This window comes from Ranitomeya variabilis, chromosome 2 (genome assembly GCF_051348905.1).
Source record: "Ranitomeya variabilis isolate aRanVar5 chromosome 2, aRanVar5.hap1, whole genome shotgun sequence".
Lineage (NCBI taxonomy): Eukaryota > Metazoa > Chordata > Amphibia > Anura > Dendrobatidae > Ranitomeya > Ranitomeya variabilis.
Genome location: NC_135233.1, coordinates 107,414,347 through 107,432,049, shown reverse-complemented (window position 1 = coordinate 107,432,049; position 17,703 = coordinate 107,414,347). Strand labels below are relative to the sequence as shown.

General features: G+C 40.8%; 2 long non-coding RNA genes across 2 annotated transcripts in view; both read right to left on the bottom strand.

Moving 5' to 3' along the window:
* Nucleotides 1–210: 210 nt before the first annotated feature.
* On the bottom strand, nucleotides 211–3,012 carry LOC143809153 (uncharacterized). The gene is made up of 3 exons (XR_013222103.1): nucleotides 2,848–3,012; nucleotides 2,682–2,727; nucleotides 211–1,463 (listed from the first exon to the last, which is right to left on the bottom strand). It is a non-coding gene; the product is annotated as an uncharacterized LOC143809153 (long non-coding RNA).
* The window catches only part of LOC143809154 (uncharacterized), a 37,218-nt gene continuing 22,526 nt past the window's right edge, over nucleotides 3,012–17,703 (bottom strand). The window contains exon 3 of the long non-coding RNA XR_013222104.1: nucleotides 3,012–3,024. This is a non-coding gene — a long non-coding RNA (uncharacterized LOC143809154). The remainder of the gene's footprint in view (nucleotides 3,025–17,703) is intronic.

Genomic DNA, 17,703 nt, shown 5'->3' with positions numbered 1-17,703 from the left:
CACTGCAACATCACCTCCAGTCCACACTGCTCACCCTGAACAATCACCTAGAATGCTAGGTGAGACCTAAAAATTTAATGTCAGATATGACATGCTGTGCTGTTTTTTGGAAGTTTTTTTTAGCTCACTTAATGATACTTTGGTTCAACAAAAGACAAAGCAATCAATAACCAAACTCAATTAGTTTTCATTTTGTAGAGGGGAGTTATTAACAAGAAAACAATTTAAACTGTAAAAATGATTAGCGGAGTGCACCAGTTTTGGTTAGTCTGTTGGCTTCCAGTTTTGTAGAAGCACATCAAAGGATTCCTCAGGATAGGTGATAACTCACTAATCCTACTTCTTCGACCACCACTTGGCTGCCACAATAGAAGACTCATCGGCCCTGTTTGAGTGGCTCCTACATGTGCACTTCCACTCAATTCACTGTATATAGGTCAAACATAAATGAATTATGTAGCAAAGTACATGTGTAACTGCTTCTCCATTTAAAAGGGGGCACAAGTCTCCCATTCTGGTGATTGATGGAGGTCTCAGTAGTCACATGTAGTAATCACCAGTCCTGCATATAAATAAGGCCTTGTTCTAACTAGAATATCTCTTTAAAACTGGTCTAGTGTTGGAAGAAGAGAGATGAATGAGCAGAGTCACAAGATGAGATACAAATATATTTAGAGATGTAAGAAATCAGACTAAAAGGCATCCTATCAGTGATTGTTAATCATTGAAGCCTCCTCAGTATCAATGTGCACGATCCCTGTACGCAGGTCAATAATGTCCTTTTCAGCAACATGTGTACACTGTACTGTATGATAAAAAAGGTTTATATTATTGGGTGCTCAGACACCCATGACGGTATGATACATGCATTTACAAAGAGACAACTATTCCATGTTGTTCTTCATTAATATTCTTGCTCTTGAAGAAATCTCTTCCCATACTTCTGAGCAACTTGTGATCTCTTATGCGATGTTTTAAAGAGCAAAGATATATAAAAAAAAATGCAGTTATTTTTCCCGGAGCTGTTTGTACTCTATGCCTTAAGACCCTGTAACAATGTTGTGAATTTCGAAATACCCTTGGTGGACTGATTTGGATGTTAAAACACAGAAGAGTGTATATTCTCAGCAGGAGGCGAGCCTTGTATAGGAGACCTCCTGGGATCAGTCCGCCAAACCATCACAGCTCACCGCAAAAGACACAGCTCCTATTTAGAAATAAAGCTCCATTTTTTTCCTCTCTCTCTCCCTCCTCTAATTAAGGCAGCCAATCTAATTATATAGAGCTATATCAAATATTTCACAAAAATACATCCCATTGCAGCCTGTTGGACTGATCAAAGATTTGGATCTTCTGATTAGATATGATGTCCCTGTTAGGGTCTGACACAGATTTCTTCTCACTTGGGTGCATCTGCCTCTGAGTGCCGAGCAAAATTCACCCTTACTCATTTCCTCTGTTGCCTGTATAAAGCAAAAAACATAATTACCAAACTTAAGAAAACATCCCTGTAATTAGCAAGGCAACTCTAAGCACAAGAAATGGAAATTAGTCACAGTATAATAAATTAGCTTGTGCATATATTACATGCAATGAACACCCTCGGGGCCTTATAGTTGTTGTGTTTGGCTTGCAACCTCATGTATCTCAATAAACCATTCATCTCTTTATGATTATCTGGCTGCTAAGAGTGGATTTCTTGTTGTTAAAACTAAAATATATTCTTTTTGTGGCTGTAATCCTTATTCAAACATGTCCTGTTGGGTTTTTTTATTACTTTTTCCAGTTTTTTTCCTATTTCCCAATAATATGTTGGTATTTTGTTGATATAAATGAAGCAGTGTGTTAAGGCTGTGTTTTATTGGCTGCTTGTGCATGTGTTTTTATGTCTTTGTTTTTATGTCTTTGTGTGTTTTGTACAATTGTGCAGTTTGCGTTTGTGTTACTGAAAGGGCAAGGATATGAAGGAGAGCGAAGAGGTGGGAAAGAACAAGACTGACATGCTATAAAAGACATCAAGAGTGCAATGATGTTCCGTGATTGACAGGCATTAATCCAGTACTCGTGATTCTTGAGGATTTGTATTACTTTTGCAAAGCTCTTGTTGACTCTAATTAGGAGTGGCAACAAAGAACGGGCTTGATAGCCTATTTCGTAACTAGCTTTTTTTTTTTTTTTTTAAATGAAATAAAGGCAAAAGACATAAATAGCTAAATAGACACACACATATACAAGTGTATATACACATAGGAAATTGGGCCCAGAATATGCACTATGTGGAATTAGCATCCAAATAATACAGCGGGGCTTCAGAAAAATCACAATCACATCACTCGGGAGGAAGGCACAGAATACAAATTAAAGAGATAATGTAAATTTTTTTGCCATTAAGCTTCAATGACCATTTGAAATGGTGCAAGGCACAAAGGTTTGCGACGAGCATCATCCAGTTTGATTATTCATACTTGTGTTTCTGCTTGAATTAAAGCAGGAGTGCTACAGCCTGTTAAAGCAAAATATTTGAATTGGTAGTGAACTCTCACCTTACTTGCATCCATTTACTTTTCAATTGAATACCAGATAAGTTAGTGCATTTTATAATCGGCCTGTCTTCCAGTGAGAGCTGTCATTACATACCAATTTCTTTTAGAAGTGCTTCCTAAGGAACATTAAATACTTACAAATAAGGATCTGTCCATCAGCAGCTGCAGTCTTCTGGTGCCTAGTCTACCAGTGATTTGAGACAGAAGAGCATTTCAGATTGTTTCTTTCTGATTTGGTCTCTCATCTTCTCTCCCATTTCCTTCCAACAATTATCCTGTACAAGTCTGTGCACTGGCTGCTTACCATTAAAGGGAGGGGATCGTCTTCTGGGGGCTCGAGGCCAGATAGTGGGCTTCTACCTGTTGTTTTGCTTTAAACGAGTTCCTGACATGGAGTGAACGGGAGATGTTACATAGGATGATGACTTTTGGGTGCACTTCTTAGGTGCTCTTTCAGATGTTCATTTTCTGCCATATACCACTGAGAATAAAGAAACAGAATTGTTATATGACTGGTGCTAGATAGTAAACCAAAATTACCATTTTTTTATTTAGAAAATAGCTAGAATTTTCAATTTTTTTTAACCCAGTTTTTATATTACTTTGGGTCATATTGAGTAAAAATTGATGTGACAGTAGATCAAAATACACAAACCTAATTTATGTATAAATATATGTATATATACATTTATTTTAATTACTAAATACATTTTTTCACCATTTTTTAAACTCATGGTACACAAACATCTACAGTATCTATCTATCTATCTATCTATCTATCTATCTATCTATCTATCTGTCTGTCTGTCTGTCTGTCTGTCTGTCTATCTATCTATCTGTCTTTCTATCCATCTATCCATTATTCCTTCTTCTCAATCTTGCAAATGAAAGGGAAATTGCTTTCTTGAATATATAAATTTTAGATGTAATATTTTTTATTGACTAGAAATATTGAAATGTAAAGATCTGAGACACTAGAACCTTTGATTCCCTTCCCGACCCTCTTACTCCATATATCTTGCCCCAGGTTCTCGCCCCCCTACCATTTCTACTAAAAGAAGCACTTACACACAGACAACTTCATCTTATATGCAATAAGTATAAGACAATATTTAAGCCCTAAATGAGGAGGCTGAGCCGATTTCTCCCGGCGTTCAGAGATCCTTCCACTTGGGTAACCACAGTGAGAATTCCGGTGACAAGACCTGTGTAGTAATAGTTGGGAACTTTGCAACAGCACATGCCAGCTGAGCTGATTATTTATCATATGCTTCATGCAAAATTGGGAATCACCAAAGCAGAAAATGCTACTGGCCTTTTAAAGTGATTCGAATCAAGCGGCTCTGAAGCCTCCAACCAGTTATTTGGGGTAATCTTTGGTGGTCTGATGCAATCAATTTTCATAAACGACAGTTTTGCTCTGCAAGTCAAATGCTCCACTCAGAAGAGATGAAAACATCATTCTCAAGGAGCCTTTGATGCCACATGAGGAAACAAAATTACTATTTTTTTTTTTTCAATCAAGGTTACAAATGACATTTACCGTCAGTATTTTAGCAACAGTCTAACAGTGAAATGCTCCTTTTCCCTGAATAGATTTGATAGAAGATATTTATTATACTCTTTAATATAGAAGTGACTTAGCTAATTGCATTAATTACAAAATATAAATAATAAAACAAAAATCTACAGTTTATGTATTTGGACATTATTATATTCACACAGACTTGGATGGCATTTGGTTGTTTCTCATTGGGTATCCTAATTCAATTGTTAAAATTCCCACTGACTTAAATGGAGTCAAAATGTAGATGGCATGACAATAACAGCAATTGCAGCAATAGGCATTTGGAGACTATTCTTCTGAGTATTTTGCCAATATATGTGAACTTGGAATGTATTAGAACTCAGTAGGATGATATTTGGACAATGGCTGTCACTAACTTGGCACTATATGCTCTATGTATCTGGGCCCTTCATAAAATGTATCTGGGCACTGTTCACTATTCATGTGGGTTCTGCATCCATCACTTATCTGGATATCTGGATACTGTTTAGCTATATATAGCTAAACAGTCCCTACTCCCTATTCCCTACTGTAATGTGCTTTGGCAAAACTAATGTTTATCTGGTCCTGCCAATAAAGCTTCTTTGAATTGAATATATATACCGTATACATATATAAATATATATATGTATACATAACAAAATATATGTATAAATGCACACACAAACATATGTACATATATATATATATATATATATATATATATATATATATATATATATATATATATAAACACGGCACTATATAAACGCAGCACTCCAATATTTAGGGGTGCACGAATCGGATACTACTCCACAATTATCTAAAAATATATTCAGCACACCCAAATCAGATGCAAAAAAAATTGAAGAAACTTTATTGATGTTTGGATACATCCACTGATTGAACACTTCAAGCTTCGGCCCCACAATTAGGCTTTCATCAGAAATTATTTCGAGCTCTTGAGGACGAAAGAAAAAAATCAGTTACACCTGAGCAGTGGAGTATTAGTAAGACCGAATGAAGCGCTGGAGATCAGTGGATGTATCGAAACGTCAATAAAAATTCTTCTTTTTTTCTCGCATCTGATTTGGGTGTGCTGAATTTATATATATATATATATATATATATATATATATATATATATATATATATATAAAAACACAACAATGTTGAGCTAAACATATACAGTATATCTTTATAGCTGAGCAGTGTATATATTTACTTATTATGGATATATTAACTATTAGGGTACTATTAACTCTAGGGTACTGTACATGTGAATATGTATATATATATGTATATATATATATATATATACTGTGTATATATATATATATATAGACAAATATATATATATATTTCAAATGATGCATATATCTCAAATGATTATTCTTATAAAAAATGTCAAAATATCTTGATATTCTTAAATAGGAGCAGGAGTGTGGATATACAGTACAGACTAAAAGTTTGGACACACCTTCTCATTTAACCCCCTTACCCCCAAGGGTGGTTTGCACGTTAATGACTGGGCCAATTTTTACAATTCTGACCTCTGTCCTTTTATGAGGTTATAACTCTGGTACGCTTCAACGGATCCCGGTGATTCTGACATTGTTTTCTCGTGACATATTGTACTTCATGATAGTGGTAAAATTTCTTTGATATTACCTGCGTTTATTTGTGAAAAAAATGGAAATTTGGCGAAAATTTAGAAAATTTCACAATTTTCCAACTTTGAATTTTTATACAATTAAATCATAGAGATATGTCACACAAAATACATTTCCCACATGTCTACTTTACATCAGCATAATTTTGGAACCAAAATTTTTTTTTGTTAGGGAGTTATAAGGGTTAAAAGTTGACCAGCAATTTCTCATTTTTACAACACCATTTTTTTTAGGGACCACATCTCATTTGAAGTGTAGTGTAACGTGGCACAGCTGTAGAGGTGCACAAAGAAGGTTCCCAAACCAGTAGCTATATACGAAATAAACTTTGGCACTCAACTTATGATGATGTGAAAGTTTAATGGCAGTGACACCTCGGAACAAGCGGCGGACACCGCGTTCTATGTCCATACTCCTGCCTCTCCCGACAAGGGACTCCACATTTTTGTCTACTTTGGATCCATGCTGCTTACTTATATACAGGTTCATATCCCTGGATATTACACTAGTTTGTGCCTCCTTGGACCCATCCCAGACAAGCATTGGTACATCTTCATACTGTCCTTCACCGACGTATCTTCATTCATACTTGTACATAGGATCCACATATAGGACCTCAATCCGATCTCAGGCCACACACAAATAAAGTTTTGTGAGACCAGTACACTGAAGAAGGTCAATATGTCTGACCGAAACGTTTGTACAAGTGGCTGCCATTAAAATTTCACATCATCATAAGTTGAGTGCCAAAGTTTATTTCGTACACATCTCATTTGAAGTCATTTTGAGGGGTCTATATGATGGAAAATATCCAAGTGTGACACCATTCTAAAAACTGCACCCCTCAAGGTGCTCAAAACCACATTCAAGAAGTTTATTAACCCTTCAGGTGTTTCACAGGAATTTTTGGAATGTTTAAATAAAAATGAACATTTAACTTTTTTACACAAAAAATGTACTTCGATTCCAATTTGTTTTATTTTACCAAGGGTAACAGGAGGAAATGGACCGCAAAAGTTGTTGTACAATTTGTCCTGAGTACACCGATACCCCATATGTGGGGGTAAACCACTGTTTGGGCGCATGGCAGAGCTCGGAAGCGAAGGAGCGCCATTTGACTTTTCAATGCAAAATTGACTGGAATTCAGATGGGACGCCATGTTGCGTTTGGGGAGCCCGTGATGTGCATAAACATTGAAACCCCCCAAAAGTGACACCATTTTGGAAAGTAGACCCCCTAAGGAACTTATCTAGATGTGTGGTGAGCACTTTGACCTATTAAGTGATTCACAGAAGTTTATAATGCAGAGCCGTGAAAATAAAAAATCATATTTTTTCACAAAAATGATCTTTTTGCCCCCAATTTTTTATTTTCCCAAGGGTAAGAGAAGAAATTGGACTCCAAAAGTTGCTGTACAATTTGTCCTGAGTACGCTGATACCCCATATGTGGGGGTAAACCACTGTTTGGGTGCAAAGGGAGAGCTCGGAAGGGAATGAGCGCCATTTGACTTTTCAATGCAAAATTGACTGGAATTCAGATGGGACGCCATGTTGTGTTTGGAGAGCCCCTGATGTGCCTAAACATTGAAACCCCCCACAAGTGACACCATTTTGGAAAGTAGACCACCTAAGGAACTTATCTAGATGTGTGGTGAGCATTTTGACCTACCAAGTGCTTCACAGAAGTTTATAATGCAGAGCCGTAAAACTAAAAAATCATATTTTTTCACAAAAATGATTTTTTCGGCCCCAGTTTTTTATTTTCCCAAGGGTAAGAGAAGAAATTGGACCCCAAAAGTTGTTGTACAATTTGTCCTGAGTACGCTGATACCTCATATGTGGGGGTAAACCACTGTTTGGGCGCATGGCAGAGCTCGGAAGGGAAGGAGCGCCATTTGACTTTTCAATGCAAAATTGACTGGAATTGAGATGGGACGCCATGTTGCGTTTGGAGAGCCACTGATGTGCCTAAACATTGAAACCCCCCACAAGTGACACCATTTTGGAAAGTAGACTCCCTAAGGAACTCATCTAGATGTGTTGTGAGAACTTTGAGCCCCCAAGTGTTTCACTACAGTTTATAACGCAGAGCCGTGAAAATAAAAATTATTTTTTTTTCCCCACAAAAATTATTTTTTAGCCCCCAGTTTTACCCCATATGTGGGGGGGAAAACAACCATTTGGGTGCATGGGAGAACTCGGAAGGGAAGGAGCGCCATTTGGAATGCAGACTTAGATAGAATGGTCAGCAGGCATCACGTTGCATTTGCAGAGCCCCTAATGTACCTAAACTGTAGAAAACCCTTACAAGTGACCCCATATTGGAAACTAGACCTCCCAAGGAACTTATCTAGATGTGTTGTGAGAACTTTGAACCCCCAAGTGTTTATAACGCAGAGCCGTGAAAATAAAAATTCTTTTTTTTCCCCACAAAAATTATTTTTTAGCCCCCAGTTTTGTATTTTCCCAAGGGTAACAAGAGAAATTGGACCCCAAAAGTTGTTGTCCAATGTGTCCTGAGTACGCTGATACCCATATGTTGAGGTAAACCCCTGTTTGTGCGCACGGGAGAGCTCGGAAGGGAAGGAGCACTGTTTTACTTTTTCAACGCAGAATTGGCTGGAATTGAGATCGGACGCAATGTCGCATTTGGAGAGCCCCTGATGCGCCTAAACAGTGGAAACCCCCAATTATAACTGAAACCCTAATCCAACCACACCCCTAACCCTGACACACCCCTAACCCTAATCCCAACCCTAATCCCAACCCTATTCCCAACCGTAAATGTAATCCAAACCCTAACCCTAACTGTAGCCCCAACCCTAGCCCCAACCCTAACCCTAACCCTAGCCCTAGCCCTAACCCTAGCCCTAACCCTAACCCTAGCCCTAGCCCTTACCCTAACACTAACCCTAGCCCTAACCCTAACCCTACCCCTAACCCTAGCCCTAATCCTAGCCCTAACCCTAACCCTAGCCCTAACCCTAGCCCTAACCCTAACCCTAACCCTAGCCCTAACCCTAGCCCTAACATTAACCCTAGCCCTAACCCTAGCCCTAACCCTAGCCCTAGCCCTAGCCCTAACCCTAACCCTAGCCCTAGCCCTAACCCTAGCCCTAACCCTAACCCTAACGGGAAAATGGAAATAAATACATTTTTTTAATTTTTTGTAACTAAGGGGGTGATGAAGGGGGGTTTGATTTACTATTTATAGCGCGTTTTCTAGTGGATTTTTGATTGGCAGCCGTCACACACTAAAAGACGCTTTTTATTGCAAAAAATGTTTTTTGCGTTACCACATTTTGAGTGCTATAATTTTTCCATATTTTGGTCCACAGAGTCATGTGAGGTCTTGTTTTTTGCGGGATGAGTTGACATTTTTATTGGTATCATTTTCGGGCACGTGACATTTTTTGATCGCTTTTTATTCCGATTTTTGTGAGGCAGAATGACCAAAATCCAGCTATTCATGAATTTCTTTTGGGGAGGCGTTTATACTGTTCTGCGTTTGGTAAAATGGATAAAGCAGTTTTATTGTTTGGGTCAGTACAATTACAGCGATATCTCATTTATATCATTTTTTTATGTTTTGGCGCTTTTATACGATAAAAACTATTTTATAGAAAAAATAATTATTTTTGCATCGCTTTATTCTGAGGACTATAACTTTTTTATTTTTTCGCTGATGATGCTGTATGGCAGCTTGTTTTTTGTGGGACAAGATGACGTTTTCAGCGGTACCATGGTTATTTATTTCTGTCTGTTTGATCGCGTGTTATTCCACTTTTTGTTCGGCAGTATGATAATAAAGCGTTGTTTTTTGCCTCATTTTTTTTTTTTTTTTTACGGTGTTCACTGAAGGGGTTAACTAGTGGGATAGTTTTATAGGTCGGGTCGTTATGGACGCGGCGATACTAAATATGTGTACTTTTATTGTTTTGTTTTTTTTATTTAGCTAAAGGAAAATATTTATTGGAACAATATTATTTATTTAGGAATTTATTTTTTTTTTTTAAACATGTAATTTTTTTTTTTTACATTTTTACTTTGCCCCGGGGGGGGGGGGGGGGGGGACATCACAGTAAAGTGACAGATCGCCGATCTGACACTTTGCTGTGCACTGTGTCAGATCGTCGATCTGGCGTGCACAGCTCCAGGCTTCCCGGCGCCTGCTCTGAGGACCTGGATGCAGCCCCGCGGCCATTTTGGATCCGGGGCTTGCAGGAAGGGGACGCTCGGTACAAGGTGAGCACTTCGCCTTGTACCGATCATCTCAGGGACGCACGCAGGGAGCCCCCTCCCTGCGCAATGCTTCCCTATACCGCCGGAACACTGCGATCATGTTTGATCGCAGTGTGCCGGGGGTTAATGTGCCGGGGGCGGTCCATGACCGCTCCTGGCACATAGTGCCGGATGTCAGCTGCGATAGTCAACTGACACCCGGCCGCGATCGGCCGCGCTCCCCCCGTGAGCGCGGCCGATCGCGCTGGACGTACTATTCCGTCCTTGGGAAGTAGGGCCCACCCCACATGGACAGAATAGTACGTCCAATGACAGAAAGGGGTTAAAGATTTTTCTGTATTTTCATGACTATGAAAATTGTACATTCACACTGAAGGCATCAAAACTATGAATTAACGCATGTGGAATTATATACTTAACAAAAAAGTGTGAAACAACTGAAATTATGTCTTATATTCTAGGTTCTTCAAAGTATCCACCTTTTGCTTTGATGACTGCTTTGCACACTCTTGGCATTCTCTTGATGAGCTTCAAAAGGTAGTCACCTGGAATGGTTTTCAATTCACAGGTGTGCCCTGTCAGGTTTAATAAGTGGGATTTCTTGCCTTATAAATGGGGTTGGGACCATCAGTTGTGTTGTGCAGAAGTCTGGTGGATACAGCTGATGGTCCTACTGCATAGACTGTTAGAATTTGTATTATGGCAAGAAAAAGCAGCTAAGTAAGTAAAAACGAGTGGCCATCATTACTTTAAGAAATGAAGGTCAGTCAGTCGGGAAAATTGGGCAAACTTTGAAAGTGTCCCAAAGTGCAGTGGCAAAAACCATCAAGCGCTACAAAGAAACTGGCTCACATGAGGAAAGCCCAAGGAAAGGAAGACCAAGAGTCACCTCTGCTTCTGAGGATAAGTTTATCAGAGTCACCAGCCTCAGAAATCACAGGTTAACAGCAGCTCAGATTAGAGACCAGGTCAATGTCACACAGAGTTCTAGCAGCAGACACATCTCTACAACAACTGTTAAAAGGAGACTTTGTGCAGCAGGCCTTCATGGTAAAATAGCTGCTAGGAATCCACTGCTAAGGACAGGCAACAAGCAGAAGAGACTTGTTTGGGCTAAAGAACACAAGGAATGGACATTAGACCAGTGGAAATCCGTGCTTTGGTCTGATGAGTCCAAATTTGAGATTTTTGGTTCCAACCACCGTGTCTTTGTGCGACGCAGAAAAGATGAACGGATGAACTCTACATGCCTGGTTCCCACCGTGAAGCATTGAGGAGGAGGTGTTATGTGTGAGGGTGCTTTGCTGGTGACACTGTTGGAGATGTATTCAAAATTCAAGGCATACTGTACCAGCATGGCTACCACAGCATCTTGCAGCGGCATGTGTTGTGTATCCGCTTTTTGGGCTCCCCTGGTGGTTGCTGGTGGTACTGGTGACTTGTTTGCACTTTGCTGCTTCTGTTCACCTGCTTCCATCAGTGTTTGGGAGTTTCCTATTTAGTCTTGCTCTCCAGTCATTTCCTTGCCGGTCATCATTGTAACCAGAGCCTTCGGTTGCATGTTCCTGCTACTAGTCTGCTGATCAGCTAAGTGGACTTTGTCCTTTTGTTTTGTACCTTTTGTCCAGTTTGCAGTTTTTGTAATTCTCTGTAGCTGGAAGCTCTTGCGGGCTGAAATTGCCACTCCTGTGTCATGAGTTGACACAGGAGTCTTAAAGTAATTTCAGGATGGTTTTTGAAAGGGTTTTCAGTTGACCGTGAAGTCCTCTTTTGTATCCTTCTGCTATCTAGTAAGTGGACCTCTCTTTGCTAAATCTACTTTCATACTGTGTATGTCTTTTCCTCTTAATTCACCGTTATTACATGTGGGGGGCTGCTATCATCTTTTGGGGTATTTCCCTAGAGGTAAGCCAGGTCTGTTTCTTCCTCTACCAGGCGTAGTTAGTCCTCCGGCTGGCGCGTGGCATATAGGAAGCCGTAGGTATGCTCCCTGGCTACTGTTAGTTGTGTGGTAGATTTAGCTCACGGTCAACTATAGTTTCCATCACCCGAGAGCTCGTTCGTTGCTTATATGTTTCTTACGTTCCCTTGCCATTGGGAACCATGACAGTATGACCGGCCTGTGTTAAACTTATTGGCAGAAGAAAGGAGAGAAAAAAGTAGTCTGTAAATTTTTTTTTTTTTTTCCCTTTTTCCTCTATGCTTGCTCCATAGTTGGATCAGTTGTATTTCAGCTTTAATTACAGCCTTTGCCTTTCTCTCCTTATAATCCTTGAATGGCTCTGAACTCACCTGTTTAAAGATGGATCCTCAGAGTTTGGCTGCAGGTTTAAATAATCTTGCTACGAAGGTTCAAAATTTACAAGATTTTGTTATACATGCTCCTATTTCTGAACCTAAAATCCCTACACCAGAGGTGTTTTCCGGAGATAGATCTCGGTTTTTGAATTTCAAATATAATTGTAAATTATTCCTTTCTCTCAGACCTCACTCCTCAGGAGATCCTGTCCAGCAGGTTAAGATTGTAATCTCTTTGCTGCGAGGTGACCCTCAAAATTGGGCATTTTCATTGGCACCAGGGGATCCTGCGTTGCTCAATGTGGATGCGTTTTTCCTGGCTTTAGGGTTGCTTTATGAGGAACCTAATTTGGAGATTCAAGCTGAAAAAGCTTTGATAGCCCTATCTCAAGGGCAAGATGAAGCGGAGATATACTGCCAAAAATTTCGTAGGTGGTCTGTGCTTACTCAGTGAGATGAGTGGAAGACCGCACTTAATACGCCTGAGGGCCATTTTGAGTATTTGGTAATGCCTTTCGGCCTTTCTAATGCACCTTCTGTCTTTCAGTCCTTGATGCATGATATTTTCTGTGAATATTTGGATAAATTTATGATTGTGTACTTGGATGATATTTTGATTTTTTCTGATGACTGGGAGTCTCATGTTCAGCAGGTCAGGAGGGTTTTTCAGGTTTTGCGGGAGAATTCTTTGTGTGTAAAGGGTTCAAAGTGTGTTTTTGGGGTTCAAAAAATTTCATTTTTGGGGTATATTTTTTCCCCTTCTTCTATTGAGATGGACCCTGTCAAGGTTCGGGCTATTTACGACTGGACGCAGCCTACTTCTTTGAAGAGTCTCCAGAAATTCTTGGGCTTTGCTAATTTTTATCGTCGATTTATAGCTGGTTTTTCTGGCGTTGCTGAACCTCTGACGGATTTGACTAAAAAGGGTGCTGATGTTGCCAATTGGTCCCCTGCTGCCGTGGAGGCCTTTCGGGAGCTTAAGCGCCGCTTTTTGTCTGCCCCTGTGTTGCGCCAGCCTGATGTTTCTCTTCCCTTTCAGGTTGAGGTCGATGCTTCCGAGATCGGAGCGGGGGCGGTTTTGTCGCAGAAAAGTTCCGACTGCTCAGTGATGAGACCTTGTGCGTTCTTTTCGCGAAAATTTTCGGCCGCTGAGCGAAACTATGATGTTGGTAATCGGGAGCTTTTGGCCATGAAGTGGGCATTTGAGGAGTGGCGTCATTGGCTTGAGGGTGCCAGACATCAGGTGGTAGTTTTGACTGATCACAAGAATTTAATTTATTTGGAGTCTGCCAGGCGCCTGAATCCTAGACAGGCACGTTGGTCGTTGTTCTTTTCCCGGTTTAATTTTGTGGTCTCGTACTTACCGGGTTCTAGGAATGTGAAAGCAGATGCTCTTTCTAGGAGTTTTGAGCCTGACTCTCCTGGGAATTCTGAACCTGCTGGTGTCCTTAAGGATGGAGTGGTTTTGTCTGTTGTCTCTCCAGATTTGCGACGTGCTTTGCAAGAATTTCAGGCGGATAGACCTGATCGTTGTCCGTCTGGTAGACTGTTTGTTCCTGACGAGTGGACCACTAGAGTCATCTCGGAAGTTCATTCTTCTACTCTGGCAGGTCATCCGGGAATTTTTGGCACCAGAGATTTGGTGGCTAGATCCTTCTGGTGGCCTTCCCTGTCTCGAGATGTGCGTGTTTTTGTGCAGTCTTGCGATGTGTGTGCTCGGGCCAAGCCTTGTTGTTCTAGGGCTAGTGGGTTGTTGTTCCCCTTGCCTATTCCGAAGAGGCCTTGGACGCACATCTCTATGGACTTTATCTCGGATCTCCCTGTTTCTCAGAAGATGTCTGTCATCTGGGTGGTGTGTGACCGTTTTTCTAAAATGGTTCATTTGGTGCCATTGCCTAAGTTGCCTTCCTCATCTGAGTTGGTCCCTCTGTTTTTTCAAAATGTGGTTCGCTTGCATGGTATTCCAGAAAACATCGTTTCTGACAGGGGTACCCAGTTCGTGTCTAGATTTTGGCGGGCAGTCTGTGCCAGGTTGGGCATTGATTTGTCCTTTTCGTCTGCATTCCATCCTCAGACCAATGGCCAGACGGAGCGAACTAATCAAACTTTGGAGACTTATTTGAGGTGTTTTGTGTCTGCGGATCAGGATGATTGGGTTGCCTTTCTGCCGTTGGCGGAGTTTGCTCTTAATAATCGGGCTAGTTCTGCCACTTTGGTTTCTCCTTTCTTTTGCAATTCAGGGTTTCATCCGCGTTTTTCATCTGGTCAGGTTGAATCTTCGGATTGTCCTGGAGTGGATGCGGTGGTGGATCGGTTGCATCGGATTTGGGGACAAGTGGTGGATAATTTGGAATTGTCCCAGGAGAGGACTCAGCAGTTTGCTAACCGTCGTCGTCGTGTTGGTCCCCACCTTCGCGTTGGGGACTTGGTGTGGTTGTCTTCCCGTTTTGTCCCTATGAGGGTTTCTTCTCCCAAATTTAAGCCTCGGTTCATCGGTCCTTATAGGATTTTGGAGATTCTTAACCCTGTTTCCTTTCGTTTGGACCTCCCGGCATCTTTCGCTATCCATAATGTGTTCCATCGGTCGTTGTTGCGGAGATATGAGGTACCGGTGGTTCCTTCTACTGAACCTCCTGCTCCTGTGCTGGTGGAGGGTGAATTGGAGTACGTCGTAGAGAAGATCTTGGACTCCCGTATTTCCAGACGGAGACTTCAGTATCTGGTTAAATGGAAAGGCTATGGTCAGGAAGATAATTCTTGGGTAACTGCCTCTGATGTTCATGCCTCGGATTTGGTTCGTGCCTTTCATAGGGCTCATCCAGATCGCCCTGGCGGTTCTTGTGAGGGTTCGGTGCCCCCTCCTTAAGGGGAGGGTACTGTTGTGTATCCGCTTTTTGGGCTCCCCTGGTGGTTGCTGGTGGTACTGGTGACTTGTTTGCACTTTGCTGCTTCTGTTCACCTGCTTCCATCAGTGTTTGGGAGTTTCCTATTTAGCCTTGCTCTCCAGTCATTTCCTTGCCGGTCATCATTGTAACCAGAGCCTTCGGTTGCATGTTCCTGCTACTAGTCTGCTGATCAGCTAAGTGGACTTTGTCCTTTTGTTTTGTACCTTTTGTCCAGTTTGCAGTTTTTGTAATTCTCTGTAGCTGGAAGCTCTTGCGGGCTGAAATTGCCACTCCTGTGTCATGAGTTGACACAGGAGTCTTAAAGTAATTTCAGGATGGTTTTTGAAAGGGTTTTCAGTTGACCGTGAAGTCCTCTTTTGTATCCTTCTGCTATCTAGTAAGTGGACCTCTCTTTGCTAAATCTACTTTCATACTGTGTATGTCTTTTCCTCTTAATTCACCGTTATTACATGTGGGGGGCTGCTATCATCTTTTGGGGTATTTCCCTAGAGGTAAGCCAGGTCTGTTTCTTCCTCTACCAGGCGTAGTTAGTCCTCCGGCTGGCGCGTGGCATATAGGAAGCCGTAGGTATGCTCCCTGGCTACTGTTAGTTGTGTGGTAGATTTAGCTCACGGTCAACTATAGTTTCCATCACCCGAGAGCTCGTTCATTGCTTATATGTTTCTTACGTTCCCTTGCCATTGGGAACCATGACAGGCATGCTATTCCATCCGGTTTGTGTTTAGTTGGACCATCATTTATTTTTCAACAGGACAATGACCCCAAACACACCTCCAGGCTGTGTAAGGGCTATTTGACCAAGAAGGAGAGTGATGGGGAGCTACGCCAGATGACGTGGCCTCCACAGTCACCAGACCTGAACCCAATCGAGATGGTTTGGGGTGAGCTGGACCGCATAGTGAAGGCAAAAGGGCCAACAAGTGCTAAGCATCTCTGGGAACTCCTTCAATATTGTTGAAAGACCATTCCCAGCGACTACCTTTTGAAGCTCATCAAGAGAATGCCAAGAGTGTGCAAAGCAGTCATCAAAGCAAAAGGTGGCTACTTTGAAGAACCTAGAATATAAGACATAATTTCAGTTGTTTCACACTTTTTTGTTAAGTATATAATTCCACATGTGTTAACTCATAGTTTTGATGCCTTCAGTGTGAATGTACAATTTTCATAGTGCTGAAAATACAGAAAAATCTTTAAATGAGAAGGTGTGTCCAAACGTTTGGTCTGTACTGTATATATATACAGCTCTGGCAAAAATTAAGAGACCACTGCAAAATGTTCAGTTTGTCTGATTTTTCTCTTTATAGGTATATTTTTGAGTAAAATTTTTCTTTTATTCTATAAACTTCTGACAACATGTCTCCGAATTTCCAAGCAATAAATTTTGTATTTTTTTTCTGAAAAAGAAAAATGGTTAAAAAATGTAAATAAAACAAACAGTGCTTTCAGATCTCAAATAATGCAAAGAAAACAAGTTCATAATCATTTAGAAACAACAATACTAATGTTTTAACTCAGAAAGAGTTCAGAAATCAATAGTTTGTGGAATAACCATGATTTTTAATCACAGCTTCCATGCGTCTTGGCATGCTTTCCACCAGTTTTTCACACTGCTTTTGGCTCAAAAATGTAAGCAGTTCTTCTTTGATGGCTTGTGACTATCCATCATCCTCTTGATTACATTCCAGAGGTTTTCCATGGGGTTCAGGTCTGGAGATTGGGCTGCCTATGACAGGGGTTTGATGTGGTGATCTCTTAATTTTTGCTACAGCAACTTTGAACTAATTATTTTATATTGTTATTTTATTATTCTTCAATTAGTGATGTCAATACATACAAATATAAATATATATACATACAGTACAGTGGGTACGGAAAGTATTCATACCCCTTTAAATTTTTCACTGTTTGTTTCATTGCAGCCAATTGGTAAAAAACAGAAATGTTGTAATTTTTGCAAACTTATTAAAAAAGAAATACTGCAATATCACATGGTCATAAGTATTCAGACCCTTTGCTCAGTATTGAGTAGAATCATTCTTTTGAACTAGTACAGCCATGAGTCTTCTTGGGAATGATGCAACTAGTTTTTCACACCTGGATTTGGGGATCCTCTGCCATTGTTCCTTGCAGATCCTCTACAGTTCCGTCAGGTTGGATGGTGAACGTTGGTGGACAGCCATTTTCAGGTCTCTCCAGAGAAGCTCAATTGGGTATAGGTCAGGGCTCTGGCTGGGCCAGTCAAGAATGGTCACAGAGTTGTTCTGAAGCCACTCCTTTGTTATTTTAGCTGTGTGCTTAGCATCATTGTCTTGTTGGAAGGTGAACCTTTTGCCAAGTCTGAGGTCCAGAGCACTCTGGAAGAGGTTTTCATCCAGGATATCTCTGCACTTGGCCACATTAATGTTTCCTTCAATGACAACCAGTCGTCCTGTCCCTGCAGCTGAAAAACACCCCCATAGCATGATCTTGTCACCACCATGTTTCACTGTTGGG